The sequence below is a fragment of the Molossus molossus genome, unplaced genomic scaffold (assembly GCF_014108415.1).
Source record: "Molossus molossus isolate mMolMol1 unplaced genomic scaffold, mMolMol1.p scaffold_m16_p_15, whole genome shotgun sequence".
Classification (NCBI taxonomy): Eukaryota; Metazoa; Chordata; class Mammalia; order Chiroptera; family Molossidae; genus Molossus; species Molossus molossus.
Window position 1 is genome coordinate 17,259,794 of NW_023425350.1, and position 12,983 is coordinate 17,272,776.

The following is a 12,983-nucleotide window of genomic DNA, read 5'->3' on the forward strand; positions in this document are numbered from 1 at the left end:
TGGTAGCTTTGTTAAGGTTCTTGATGCAGTTCATTGGAGGGGTCTGTATTCATGATTATTTATCCTGAGACACAGGGAAGGCTATTTGGATGGTGAAATTTGAAACAGATACTTTTCTTTAGTTAACTGTGAGGAGCACCACAGTTAAAAGAACTGGTGAGGGATGGCTTTGGGGGCTGGAGAACAATGGTGAGTTTTAAGGAAGTGAAAATTGATGAAATTGTGTAATCACAATTGCTAAGTTGACAAATAGTTAAAAAGCAGTTGCTCTGGCTGCTTTCTGGGGCCCCAATTTTCAGTCTCTTTGGAGAGAGAATGTGTGCAAAAGATGTAAAATGTTTACTAGTCAAAGTACTCATTTCAGGTTTGGCATGGAGCCAGCATTCATAAGACACCACAGTACAATTTGTATGTGCTGATTATGTTTCAGTCAGGTGGAGTAAAGTTAAAAATATCTCCTGTTTACAGGACTGTGAAGCCCCTGAAGCCTCCTCTCTCAGCTGGTGCTAATGAAGGCTGGGCTGCTGCTTGTGTATATAGCCCCACTCACATGCCAGTAATCAAAGTATCCTTTCTGGGCTGGAACAATTGTTTATTTTTCTCCTTTACATTCTTCAACAGGTCTGGCTTTTTCAGAAGTCTGGCTTTATTACCCTCTGAATCAAATAACTTTTTTTATTTGTTCCTTAGGAGAAATAATTGTTATTGTTGTTGGATGAATGGGAATAGGTTAATCCTCTGTGTAAATTTTCCTGCACATAATGTAAGAAGCTACTTAACTTTTTTATCTGGCAGAAAACATAAGGTTCCAAAACAAATCTACACTTTGGATTAAAGGACTCTTGAATAGTTCTGTGGCATGGTAAGAGTTCATGTACCTCTCCTTCTATTCTTTCTCTTAGAGGAGGTAAAATCATAATATGGTATCAGCATTCTTTTATTATTTATTCACTATCTCCCCCTAATCTCCCTCTTCTTCCCCTTTCCTCTCCCTCTTCTTCTTTTTTAAGTGACAGAAAACCTCATCGAAATTGGCTCAGACAATAAGGGGAATTCATTGGCTTACAGAATTTAAAAGGGCTTCAGATAAGGGTTGGTCCATGGCTGAAATAATGTCATTTAAGTACCTAGTTTCTTTCTATTTCTTCTCTGCTTGGCCCTCCACTGTGTTGACTTTACTCTTCATCTCCATATTCACCCAGCAGCTCAAGTCCCTTCCCTTGTGAATACAGAATTGTTATTCTGGTTCAGACTTTTATATTCTCCTACCTTGAGAAGAAAGAATGCTTGTATTTCTCGGAAGTCCCAGGTGATGTTTTCATTTATCTCATTGGGTTTGATTAGGTATGTGTTGAATCAGTCGTCATGATAGAGGCGTAGAAAATATTGATGGGGTTAGGCAGTCAGAACGTCTAAGAAGCTTGAAGTGAGGTTCTTACTGCAAACCCGTGCCTGGGAATGGGAGGGGTGGTTTTTCCAAGGAAATCTGGGTTTATGTTACCATAACGAGGTAAATGAACATCAAACAATAGATGTCTGCTAAATGTGGGTTTAGGCCAAGATCATTATATGGACCTAGGGCTAGGGGATAGAATTTTTTTTCTTTCTTTTATTTTTTTCCATCACTATTTACCCCTCCTATACCTAACTACACCTTCACCACCCACCCCGCAATCACCACACTGTTGACCATGTTTATGAGTTCTTTCTCTTTTTTAAATTTTCTTGTGTGCTCAATCCATCCACCTTCCTCCAGTGTCCCCCAGAGCTGTCAGCCTGCTCTATCTGTGAGTCTGTCTCTTTTTTGCTTGTTAGTTTAGTTTGTTCATTAGATTCCACATATGAGTGAAATTATATGGTACTAGGCTTTCACTGATTGATTGGCTTATTTCACTTAGTAAAATGTTCTCCAGGCCATCCATGTTGTTGCAAAGGGTAAATTTTTTTTTTTTTTTTTTTTTACAGCTGAGTAGTATTCCATTGTGTAAATGTACCACAACTGTTTTATCCATTCATCTACTGATGGACACTTGGGCTGCTTCCAAATCTTGACTATTGTTAATAATGATGCAATGAACATAGAGGTACATGTATTCTTTCAAATTCATGTTTTGGGTTTCTTTGGCTAAATTCCCAGAAGTGGAATCACTGGATCCATAAGTCAGTTCTATTTTTAATTTTTTGAAGTACTCCATACTACTTTCCACAGTGGCTGCACCAGTATGCAACAGTGCATGAGTATTCCCTTTTCTTCATAGCCTCACCAACACTTGTTTGTGGCTTTATTGATGATTGCTTTTTTGACAGCTATGAAGTGATATCTCTTTGTGGTTTTAATTTGTATTTCTCTGATGATTAGTGATGTTGAGCATCTTTTCATGTCTGTTGGCCATCTGTATGTCCCCTTTGGAGAAGCGTCTATTCAGGTCCTTTGCCCATTTAAAAAAAAACTTTTTTTTTCTTTACTGATTTTAGAGAGGAAGGAAGAGGGAGAGCAAGAGATAGAAACATTGATGAGAGAGAACATCTATTGGCCACCTCCCGCATGCCCCCCACTGGGGATTTGGCCCACAACTTGGGCATATGCCCTGACCAGGAATCCAACCAGCACTCTCTTGGTGCATGGGTTGACGCTCAATTAGTGAGCCAAACCAGCCCGGCCCTTTGCCCAGTTTTTAATTGAGTTTTTTTTTTCTTTTTTTTTAATGTTGAGTTTTGTTAAGTCTTTATAAATTTTGGATATTAACTCCTTATCAGATGTATCAGTGAATATGTTCTCCCATTCAGTGGGTTGTCTCTTCATTTTGTTGATGGTTTACTTTGCTGTGTAAAAACTTTTTAGTTTGATGTAGTCCCATTTGTTCATTTTTTTCATTTGTTTCCTTTGTCCGAGGAGTGGGAGGGAGAGTTTTTAGGGGGAATGATAAAGGCACTGAAAACTCTTACTACCCCGTGGATTGAATTTTGTTGATATCCTTTCCTTTAGTTGATGGCCTATTTTGTGTGGCTTTTTCTTTCTTGCTGTTATAGCTGCATTTAGCTGGTATAACAGGAAGAGCTTAGGGTAGTCTCCTTTTCAATTGGAGTTGCCACTAATTATTAATACACAAATTGTGTTACTAGGACATTGGTGGCTCTAAGACCACTGGCCAGGAAAGCCCAAGACTGGAAGAGTGACTAAAAGAAGGTCTGGCAAATACTGCAGGTCTGGAGTTAAGTCCAGGGAGCTAAGTTAAGGTGAGGAGAAGCAGTTGTACAGTATAAATCATTGTGACCCAGGGGCCAGGTCAAGCTAGGGAAATCATCTAGGGCAGGGTCAGAAACCAGGTGTCAGAGCCTGCAGGTGTTTCTCTACTTAAAACTAACAACTTGTTTGGAGCTGTTTGTCCTCTGTCTTCTTCCATACTGTCCATTCCTATGGGTCTCTTTGTGATTATCACAGTCGAAAAGAAATGAGAATCTACCCTGAGATGTGGTCCTAACTGAGGCAGGAAAAGAGTTGTTGGTTGATACAGGAGAGTGGACAGGAGTCTTATGATGTCGTGACTTATCTACAGCTAGAAAACACTATGCTGGCAGCAGAGGATCACTCAACTCAAATTGTCTTTCATCATATTTAAGTAATTTACTACAAGTGTAGAAGTCTGTGGGCAGGAATCAGGATTCTTTTTTTTTTTTATTCTCACCTGAGGACATTTTTCCATTATTTGTTCAGATAGAGTGGGAGGGAGAGAGAGAGAGAAACATCAACGTGAAAGGGACACATCAAGTGGTTGCCACCTGCATGACCCAACCAGAGCTGGGGACAAACTGCAACCGAGGTACATGCCCTTAGCGGGAACCGAACCCGAGCCTCTGGACCACAGGCCGACGCTCTAACCGCTGAGCCAAACCGGCCATGGCAGAATTCTTAACCTTCTAAGTTTAAAAGGCATTTTCTAATGAAAAAATGAAACCCGAACAAAGTATTTGCTTTAACTAAATAACTGCAGTTAATTTCTTGTAAAGAAACACAGAAGCACACATTAACTTAAAATAAGCTCACACTGTTGTTTCTTGTAGTACAGCCAGGAAAACCAGTAACAAGCTGTCTCCTTCAAAATTACATCCCTGGATGATATTCGAGCAACCTGGACAATTTAAATACATCCCCAGGAAAAACAATTTGAATTAAGTTAGAAACCATATTTTCTAATTTATTTTCTGCCATTGCAACATTCCCTTTTATTCTCAGAGACTGAGCAGCATTGAATGAAAAGGTGTGGCATTAGTGATTTAGGTAAATAGCAACAGTTATTTAGGAGCCACAGCTAATCTGGAACCACAGAAGGATTTTTTTGAGGGTAGTTGTTGGAGTCTTGATGAATTCAATGCATGCTCAGCTTAAAGGAATTTAAGTTTCAATTTTTTAAAAACACTTTGTTACATAAACAAAATTACCTTTTTAATGTGTAGGGTTTTTATTTTATTTATTTTTTATCCTTACCTGAGGACATTTTTCCATTTTTTGCTCAGATAGAGTAGGAGGGAGAAAGAGAGAGAGAAACATCCATGTGAAAGGGACACATTGAGTGTTTGCCACCCGTACGACCCCACCAGGGCCAGGGACAAACTGCAACTGAGGTACGTGCCCTTAGCGGGAACCAAACCTGGGTCTCTCTGGACTGCAGGCCGACACTTTAACCGCTGAACCAAACCGGCCAGGGCTAGTGTATAGGGTTTTAAAATCAAACTTCTACACTGGCATTTTATCCAAAATTGAACTTAATAATAACATTTATTTAATTTTCTGAGAAATAATAGGTATAAAACTTGAGCATTTTAACCTCAAATAGATTTGGGTTTTATTTAATAGATAACACTTTAAAGTTGTATGGGTAAAGACAACATTATATAGAAGAAGTAGAGTGGATTTAGTTATTATTCAATTCAGCATTCTGCAAAGAGTTGAGTAATATTGGATAATAACTAAATTCATCCTATTTCTTCTGTGTTCATGCTAAAATCACTATATTCAGTGATTTTAGTGTTCCCAGTTTTAGTTCTTTTGTACATGTTGTAGAAAAGATACTATTTCTATTCTTCAAGTAGTTAGTTATACTGTTAAGAGCAGAAAGACTAGTAAAGGTTCTGTGGAGGGTATTTCCTTTCTTCTCAGACCTGTTCCACTTGAGGAGGTTTCCAAGATAGAAAGATCTGCTGTCTTTCTTCCTCTTAATAAACAAGGAAAGCTGGACCAAGAGATGTGATGTGAGGTTCCATCTTTCCCCTGCTCTTTCCTACCCCTATTTCTTCTCATCTACTTACCCCCAATTCCAAAGAAAGAAACAGAAGTTAGCACACCGTATAGTCCTCAGGACATATTTAAGGGGGCAGTTCAACATGACATGGGCTGTGTGCTGTTGCTGTAAGAGGAACTGAAAGGCAATCTTATAGCAACTTTTGATAGGCAAGAATGGATATTACAATTAAAAAAAAAGATGAAGCCAAAGATATAATTTTGGAGCTACTTCAGTGTATTTTAGATTAAAAGCATGCCTTCTGAGGAAGAAACTAAATAGGTAAAGTGTATCAATTCTGATGATTCTGACACCCTAGTACAAAATTGGGATAATAGAGAAATTCTGGTGTGATGCACCAATAGATTCTCTTTTGGTAGGTATTTGAAGACTTCCCCAGAACTCCTCTGTTAATTGGAAGTTTTATTTACCTAGCAACTGTGGGTAAGGCTGCCTACTGAGTGACATCAAAAAATTCAGATTTAAGAGTCCCTGTTTTGCTTTTTCTCTGTTATGAGTCTTTTGTTTCTATCATAAATCACATGGAAAAGTGATTTTTCAGCTACAAAGGTATTTGAATATTTTGCCCAAGACATTACCTTTGTTCTTCTCAAAGATATATAATTGTCATGTTCTGTACTGACATAGAATCAGGGTCATATTACCATTAGTAGCCAGTATCCTGCAAGGCAATAAAATCCTTTTAGAAAGATCCTAGGTCACACATTTTTTTGTTTGTTTGTTTATTTTTGTACCAAAAAAAAAAAAAAAGGGGGGGGGGGGGAGGGAAGGTTCTTTAAGAGGTGGGTCAGAACCTTGGAGAGCTCCATAGAAAGCTAGGGCAGAACCACAGCCAGAAGCTTCCTTGGCTGGCCCCAAACACACTAGGTTTTTTGGATGCCAATTCCACTTTGCTATTGACAAAATGTGTGTGATTTAAGGAGACAAATCCCTTTACTCCAAACATTAACTGTGTATTTGTAGACCAATTTGGTGACTTGGGACTAATGTCTTAAAAACTAGAGAAAATTTCAGCACTTCTTAAAGGTCCTCCAGGCCATTTTATGATCTTGGATTCTTAGCAGGGCTTCTGATATCAAGGTGAAGATGGGCAGAACATAAGATTTCACTGAAGTATTCACTATGTATGAGATGAGATCCATTTTTCAAAAAAAATTTTTTGTTTTCAAATGACATCTTAGGTAAAACTTCAACAAAACCAAGATCCAGATCAAACTAAACCAAACCAAAAAAGAATGACGGAGGTGTTGTAGTTAAAGCAGGGTTCTAGAGGTCTGGAGTACCTTCTACTCAGACAGATTACTCCTGGCTCCAGCAGTAGCCACTGAACACAGGTCACAAATTACCACATCAGAGTACATTCAATTTACTTGTCAGACACAGTTCCTAAGTAGGAATACCTTTAGTAGCTCATATTAATCCCAGAAATGACCTTTTATTGGTTGCCTTCTTAGCTATTCATTTGGCTGTCAAGAGGTAGCTTTGAATTAGCTTTTGTGCTTCCCAGAATCTACTGAGTTTTCAAAGACTGTAATTAACGACAACTTCAGACATCATTGCAACAATTGCAGATCTCAGATTAAATAGGCTCTGCCTATAAGAATGAAGAGAAATATTAGAATATTTGAAAATAAAGCCACCGAGGATTACAAAATGACCCTATTTAATTTTTTGCCATACCAAAATTTATTTCTGTGAGTACCCTACAACTTGTAGTGGAGTAGAATACAACTATGAAGTTCTCTCCACTTCCATGTCCCTCATTTACAGAAAAAATTAGTTGAATTTTCTCAAAAATAAAATCCCAAAACACTAACTATAAGTTAACTATAGGAGATATACTCTTTATACTCTTTTATGCTTTTGGGAGTACTGTGTTGTCTTTTTTGCTAGACACTTACATATTTGTATGGAGGTGGGAGTAGATTTGCTCTGTGTAGTCCCAAAGTTAGTTTCTCCTCATCCAACTTTCCTCTCATCTACCCCCAAATTCATGTTATATTAACTCCATTTTAAGAAGTTAAGAAGTTGCCATATTTTAAGGAAGTATGGAAAAATGTTTAAGATAATTTTATTTAAATTATTCTAGATATGTATTAGAGGAGTTATACATATACGACTCTGCCTTAATGTAGAATATAGACATTTCTTTTAATACTTGGCACTCTTAAAAACAGGACAAATAGCAGATTGATTTTTGTTATCTTTTGTAGTCTTCAGATGAAGTGACATTTTAAAAATTCATGCTGTTTAGTTATAGTTCTGTCAGAAATTTAAAATGTCATTGGTCATTTCCTAAGACTTCCATTCAGAGGAATGTAACACAAAAGAGTTTTGGTTGAGAAAAACATAATAAATTCCCACAACTGTGACCATTACATTATAGCATATTGCGTTAGCTTTCTGTAAATGTTCTGTGAAGCTTGGAATTTAAGAAACATGAGTTCAAGGCTACTTGAAGCATATTTATTTAGGGTTAAGTAATGCAAGACTTGTTTTCCAGAAGGCTGTGGAATTGGCTTTTTGTTGATCAGAAGACACAATTGAAGTCTGACTTCATAAAATATGTAAATGACAAGTGGAATTTCTTAAACTTTGAGATTGAGAAACAGTTTGAAGTGAAATATCTGAAGTATGCTATTGTATTTTTTAAAATTTATGTTTTCTATTATGGGAGTATGTGCATGTGTTCTGTATGTGCACATATACACATATACATATGTGTATAAACATATACTCTGAAAAAATAGGGGAAAGGAAAACCCTCTTCTAAATAACTCCCAACTATAGACATCAGTTGTTAACATTTCTTCTAGTAATTTTCTATACATAGATGGTTTTTGCTCTGAAGGGTTGGGAGGCGATGGGGATAATCAAAGTTTGATTGTTATGTATAGAGGTTTTTTTAAATCCACCTTTAATATTTTAACAAAAGTATTTTTTAACGGTTATAGAATATTTGTAAATATATTGGCTGCGTATTACACCTTTTAATGACTGTAATATTTTTTCAACTATTTATTAGCCATTTAGATTATTTGCAGTTTCTTGATATAAATGACTCTATGTATAATTTTTTGTCTGTGAAGTTCATCCCTACGTCAGGTGAGGGCCAGGCCAAATCAGTGAGCCCCATGAAAGCAAGAAGTAATTTGTGGGGCTGAGGACCAGTCTTGGAGTGAAAGTCAGACTAATGACTTCAAATATGGCTAATTGAACCATGGGAGTCAAGGTATGTGGAGTATGAAGTGGAGTATGAAGCTTAACAGAGTAGGGGAGGAAACTTAGGGGAGTGCTGTGTTTGTTGACCAAAGCCAGAGGTTATCCATAGGATCAAGTAGGGTCAAATGTTGGTACCTTAGAGGTCCTAGCATGGTAAGAGTAGTCTTCTTGGGGAGTGGGGGCATCTGATTCGGTTGAGAGGGAGACTTAATTTTGTTTTTTATAATCTTTTATGCTATTGGGGAAAAAAGTTTCTTTTACTATGTGCGTTTATTACTTTTTTCAAGGAAACATTAGCTTATAAAAAAGAAGAAACCAGGAAAATTACATTTCTTTATTAGTAATTGACATATAACATTATATTACTTTCGGGTATATAACATTGTGATTTGCTGTAAGTATATTTTGAGAAATTATTACCACAGTAACCTCTATCATCATACATAGTTCCAAATTTTCTTGTGATAAGAACTTTTAAGATTTATTCTTTTAGCAACTTTTAAATATATAATACAGTATTGTGTGTCTTGCACAATGCTAGACAATTGTGCAAACTTAAAACTTTGTTTTCTTTATTAATTTTTAGAGGAAGGGAGAGGGAGAGAGAGAGAAACATCATTGAGAAAGAACATTGACTGGCTGCCCCCTGCATGCCCCCACTGGGGATCGGGCCCACAACCCCAGCATGTGCCCTGACCGGGAATCAAACCGGTGACCTCTTGGTGCATGGGTCGATGCTCAATCAGTGAGCCACACTGACCAGGCTGTGCAAACTTTTGTAGTAAGAAGTTTCAGATAATTTTTTAGTAATATTTCTAGTCTATTTCTGTACTTATCATTAATTAATTGAAAACTTTATTATAAGCTTTAATTTTTTAGAAAAATATTTTTTCCCTATAGAAGATTTTCTTCTCCATTATTAGGCACTGGTGGTCCTAGGACTCATTTGCTAAGTTGCTTATTTTCCTCCTTCTCTCCAAAGATATGAACCTGGTATGTTGTTTCCTAACTTTTTTCACTTATTGGTGTCCTCGTATGTGAATTTGCTTCAGCATGGCTGAGAAGCCATGTTTTGAATAAGTGAGACATGAATTGGGGATGAGCTAGGCATCTGAAAACATTATCCTTCATTATGTTTCTTCCTTCATTATGTTTCTGACATAAGGAAGCTTAATAAGGAGCTGAGGATTGGTTGGGCTTTTTCAAGTCTGTGGGGTCATTAATTTGAGGGTATAAGATGTGTGATAGAGTGTATTTATGAGAGAGTAATGTGGGAAGGTTGGGGGTTATATGAGCAGTAGCATCGCTTAAGTCAGGTATCCTGGACGGGGGAACCAAAGTGGGGAATCAGAAGCATTACTAAACATGGGATAGGTTGTGACTGCACAGAGGCAGGTACCAATTCTTTGGTTAGAAAATGAAATTTCAGTGAACTGAATTAGGGAAGGGTTGGCAGATCTATATTCTACACTGTCAGTTGTCTACACTTGAGTATTAGCAGTTATTCTACCTCTCTAGTTAACCATTCTTTAAAAAGAACTGGCATAATACCTTCCCTGAACTGCTTCATAGGTGTTTAGTGAGAATGAATAAGGTTTCATAGTAGTAGTTAATTCTTTTACTTATGTCTATTTTAATGTATTTTATTATTTTCTCTTAATGCATTTTTCATGACTCATTTTTGAAATCTCTTTTCTTTGATAATATGAGTCCTATGCCTACTCTTCACGGCCATTCTCATTTCAGATTTTTTCCTTCATGCACTACCCAAAATAAGTACAATAAGAGCTTTGTGAATAGAGAAATACTTATTTTTTTCTTTTTCATATTTAATTTATGCCTCTGCCCCCTTTTCCTGAAGAAGCCTTGGGCATTTTTCTCTCTCCTACTCAAGAGAGTGGAAAGCTCCAATGTCCTGCATTGCTAGACCTGTTTTTAAAATATGTCCTAGGCTTAGGAAGTGAACAAATTCTTGCATATTTCTGTGTTCTCTTCTTCTAGGCAAAGTGGTTCAAACCACAAATTACCTAATAAGTAAAAGTAGTCATGTAGAAATAGTAGAGGACATTTTATCTTTTTTTTTTTTTTAAACTTATCTTTATTGTTGAATGTATTACAGATGTCTCCCCTTTCTCCCCTATTGATCCCCTCCTCCTTGCTCCTGCCCCCCTCCTGCCTTCCCCATACTGTTGTCTGTGTCCATTGATTATACATATATGCATGTAAGTTCTTTGGTTTATCTCTTCCCCCCCTTCCCCCTTCCTTTTGAAATTCATCAGTCTAACAACCAATTTCTACTTTCTAATCCCTTCACCTTTTTTGCCCATCTCTCCAACCCCTCTCCCATCTGGTAACCATCAAAAAGTTCTCTGTATCTATGAGTCTGTTTCTGTTCTGCTTGTTCATTTTGTTTGTAGATTCAATTGTTGATGGATATGTATTTATTGCCATTTTATTGTTTATATTTTTTATCTTCTTTTCAAGAAGATCCTGCAACATTTCATATAATACTGGTTTGGTGGTGATTAACTCCTTTATCTTTTTCTTGTTTGGGAAACTCTTTATAAGTCCATGGATTCTAAATGATAGCTTTGCAGGATAGAGTAATCTTGTTTGTAGGGAGGACATTTTATCTTATTGAGCAGATCTGTATCTCCCTTGATGGGGATGTTTTTTAGCTAAGTCATTTCCCGGGAAGTGTGCATTTAATGGCCGAAGAGGTCAGATACATTTCCATGTTTTGGGAGATTATATTTTAATGGAAAGAGACTGGTTGGCCTGTCTTTACAATGCATTTAACAATTAGGTAGAATCAATTGAAATGAATTCAAATTGGTAAGAGATGTTTGCCCGCTTATATGCTTTCATAATTGTTTTTTTGGTGTGTGTGTATAGATAATATGCTTGTAACTTGCAAAGAGCTAAAAAGAAATGATTGAATTAAAAAAACTTTTTTTTTAATGAATCAATTAAAGCCTATTGTTTTTGTAATGGAACAAAGACTTAAAAGGAAATCTTGACCAAGCAATGGAATGTTGTGTATTTTTTCTATTTATTAATGTTTGATCTCTGAAGAAAATGCATGGCAAGCTACATCATGATCATTTAATGTTTTATATAATGTTATTATCCTATTGAAACTTTGAATAGCTCAAAAGAAATTTTCAGGCCCTTGAGGTCAAAAGGTTTGCCAGTGAGGACAAATTACTTCATAGCAGAGGCCTCTTTTAATCACTGTATGATGCTGAAGCTCTTTTTCCTCTGTTCATCAAATTTTTATTTGAATATCCCTTTAGAACCATCTTTCCTATAACGAAAAGAACATTTAATGATTTCCCCATTGCCATTTAGTCCCTTTAAATCTATACACTCTGTAGAGCAAAGTAATGATTATCCTTTTAAAGGATGCATTTTTTAAATTTTTGTTTGTCTTCTTTTAATAGAAGACTTTTCTGGTGAGATTGGGCATGATATTAATGAATATGATTATTTGATATTGTATAAATGAAACATGTCAACATTTGGGAGATCTGCATAACTCAGTGAATCAGTATTTTCTAAATGACCAATGGAATGACGGTACAAAAATCATACAAGGGTAAAGAATCCATTTAAAATCTAAGTGAAATAAGTCAGAGAAAGACAAATACCATGTGATTTCACTTATATGTGGAATCCAAAAAAACAAACAAAACAAACAAACTTATAAACACAGAGAACAAACTGGTCGCCAGATGGGAAGCAGTTGGGAGATGGGTGAAAAGGTGAAAAGGCCCTGGCCGGTTTGGCTCAGCGGTTAGAGTGTCGGCCTGCGGTCCGGAGAGACCCGGGTTCGGTTCCGGTTCCCGCTAAGGGCATGTACCTTGGTTGCAGTTTGTCCCCGGCCCTGGTTGGTCGTGCGGGTGGCAGCCACTCGATGTGTCCCTTTCACATCGATGTTTCCCTCTCTCTCTCTTCCTCTCTCTCCCTCCCACTCTGTCTGTACAAAAAATGGAAAAATGTCCTCGGGTGAGGATTAAAAAAAAAAAAAAAAAAAAAAAAAGGTGAAAAGATTAAGCAGTACAAATTGCCAGTTGTAAAAGCAGTCATGGGGATGTAAAGTACAGCATAGGGAATATAGTCAATAATATTGAAATAACTGTGTATGGTCCTCAGACGGGACCTAAATTTGTTGGGGTAATCACTTTGGAAGTTATATAAAAGTCTAATCACTGTATTGTACAACTGAAACTAATATATTATTGTATGTCAACTGTAATTGAAAAAAATTTAAAGTGCAGGATAGACAAATGGAATTTAATATAAGAATATGAAATGTTTACAAATATACCTTCAGATTTCACATTGCAACTAACCTTTAAGGAACTACCACTTGTTGAGTTTTGATGCAGTATCAAAGAAGAATATCCAGAACTATTTGAAAAGGCTAGTAAAAATCCTCTCTCTTTCAAAGTACATATT

At 36.7% G+C, this 12,983-nt stretch overlaps 1 protein-coding gene and 1 long non-coding RNA gene across 5 annotated transcripts in view; both read left to right on the forward strand.

Moving 5' to 3' along the window:
- The window catches only part of BABAM2 (BRISC and BRCA1 A complex member 2), a 400,292-nt gene that overhangs the window by 121,942 nt on the left and 265,367 nt on the right, over window positions 1–12,983 (forward strand). The window lies entirely within an intron of this gene.
- On the forward strand, window positions 789–2,017 carry LOC118631083. Its single transcript, XR_004959725.1, has 3 exons — window positions 789–862; window positions 1,203–1,309; window positions 1,966–2,017. It is a non-coding gene; the product is annotated as an uncharacterized LOC118631083 (long non-coding RNA).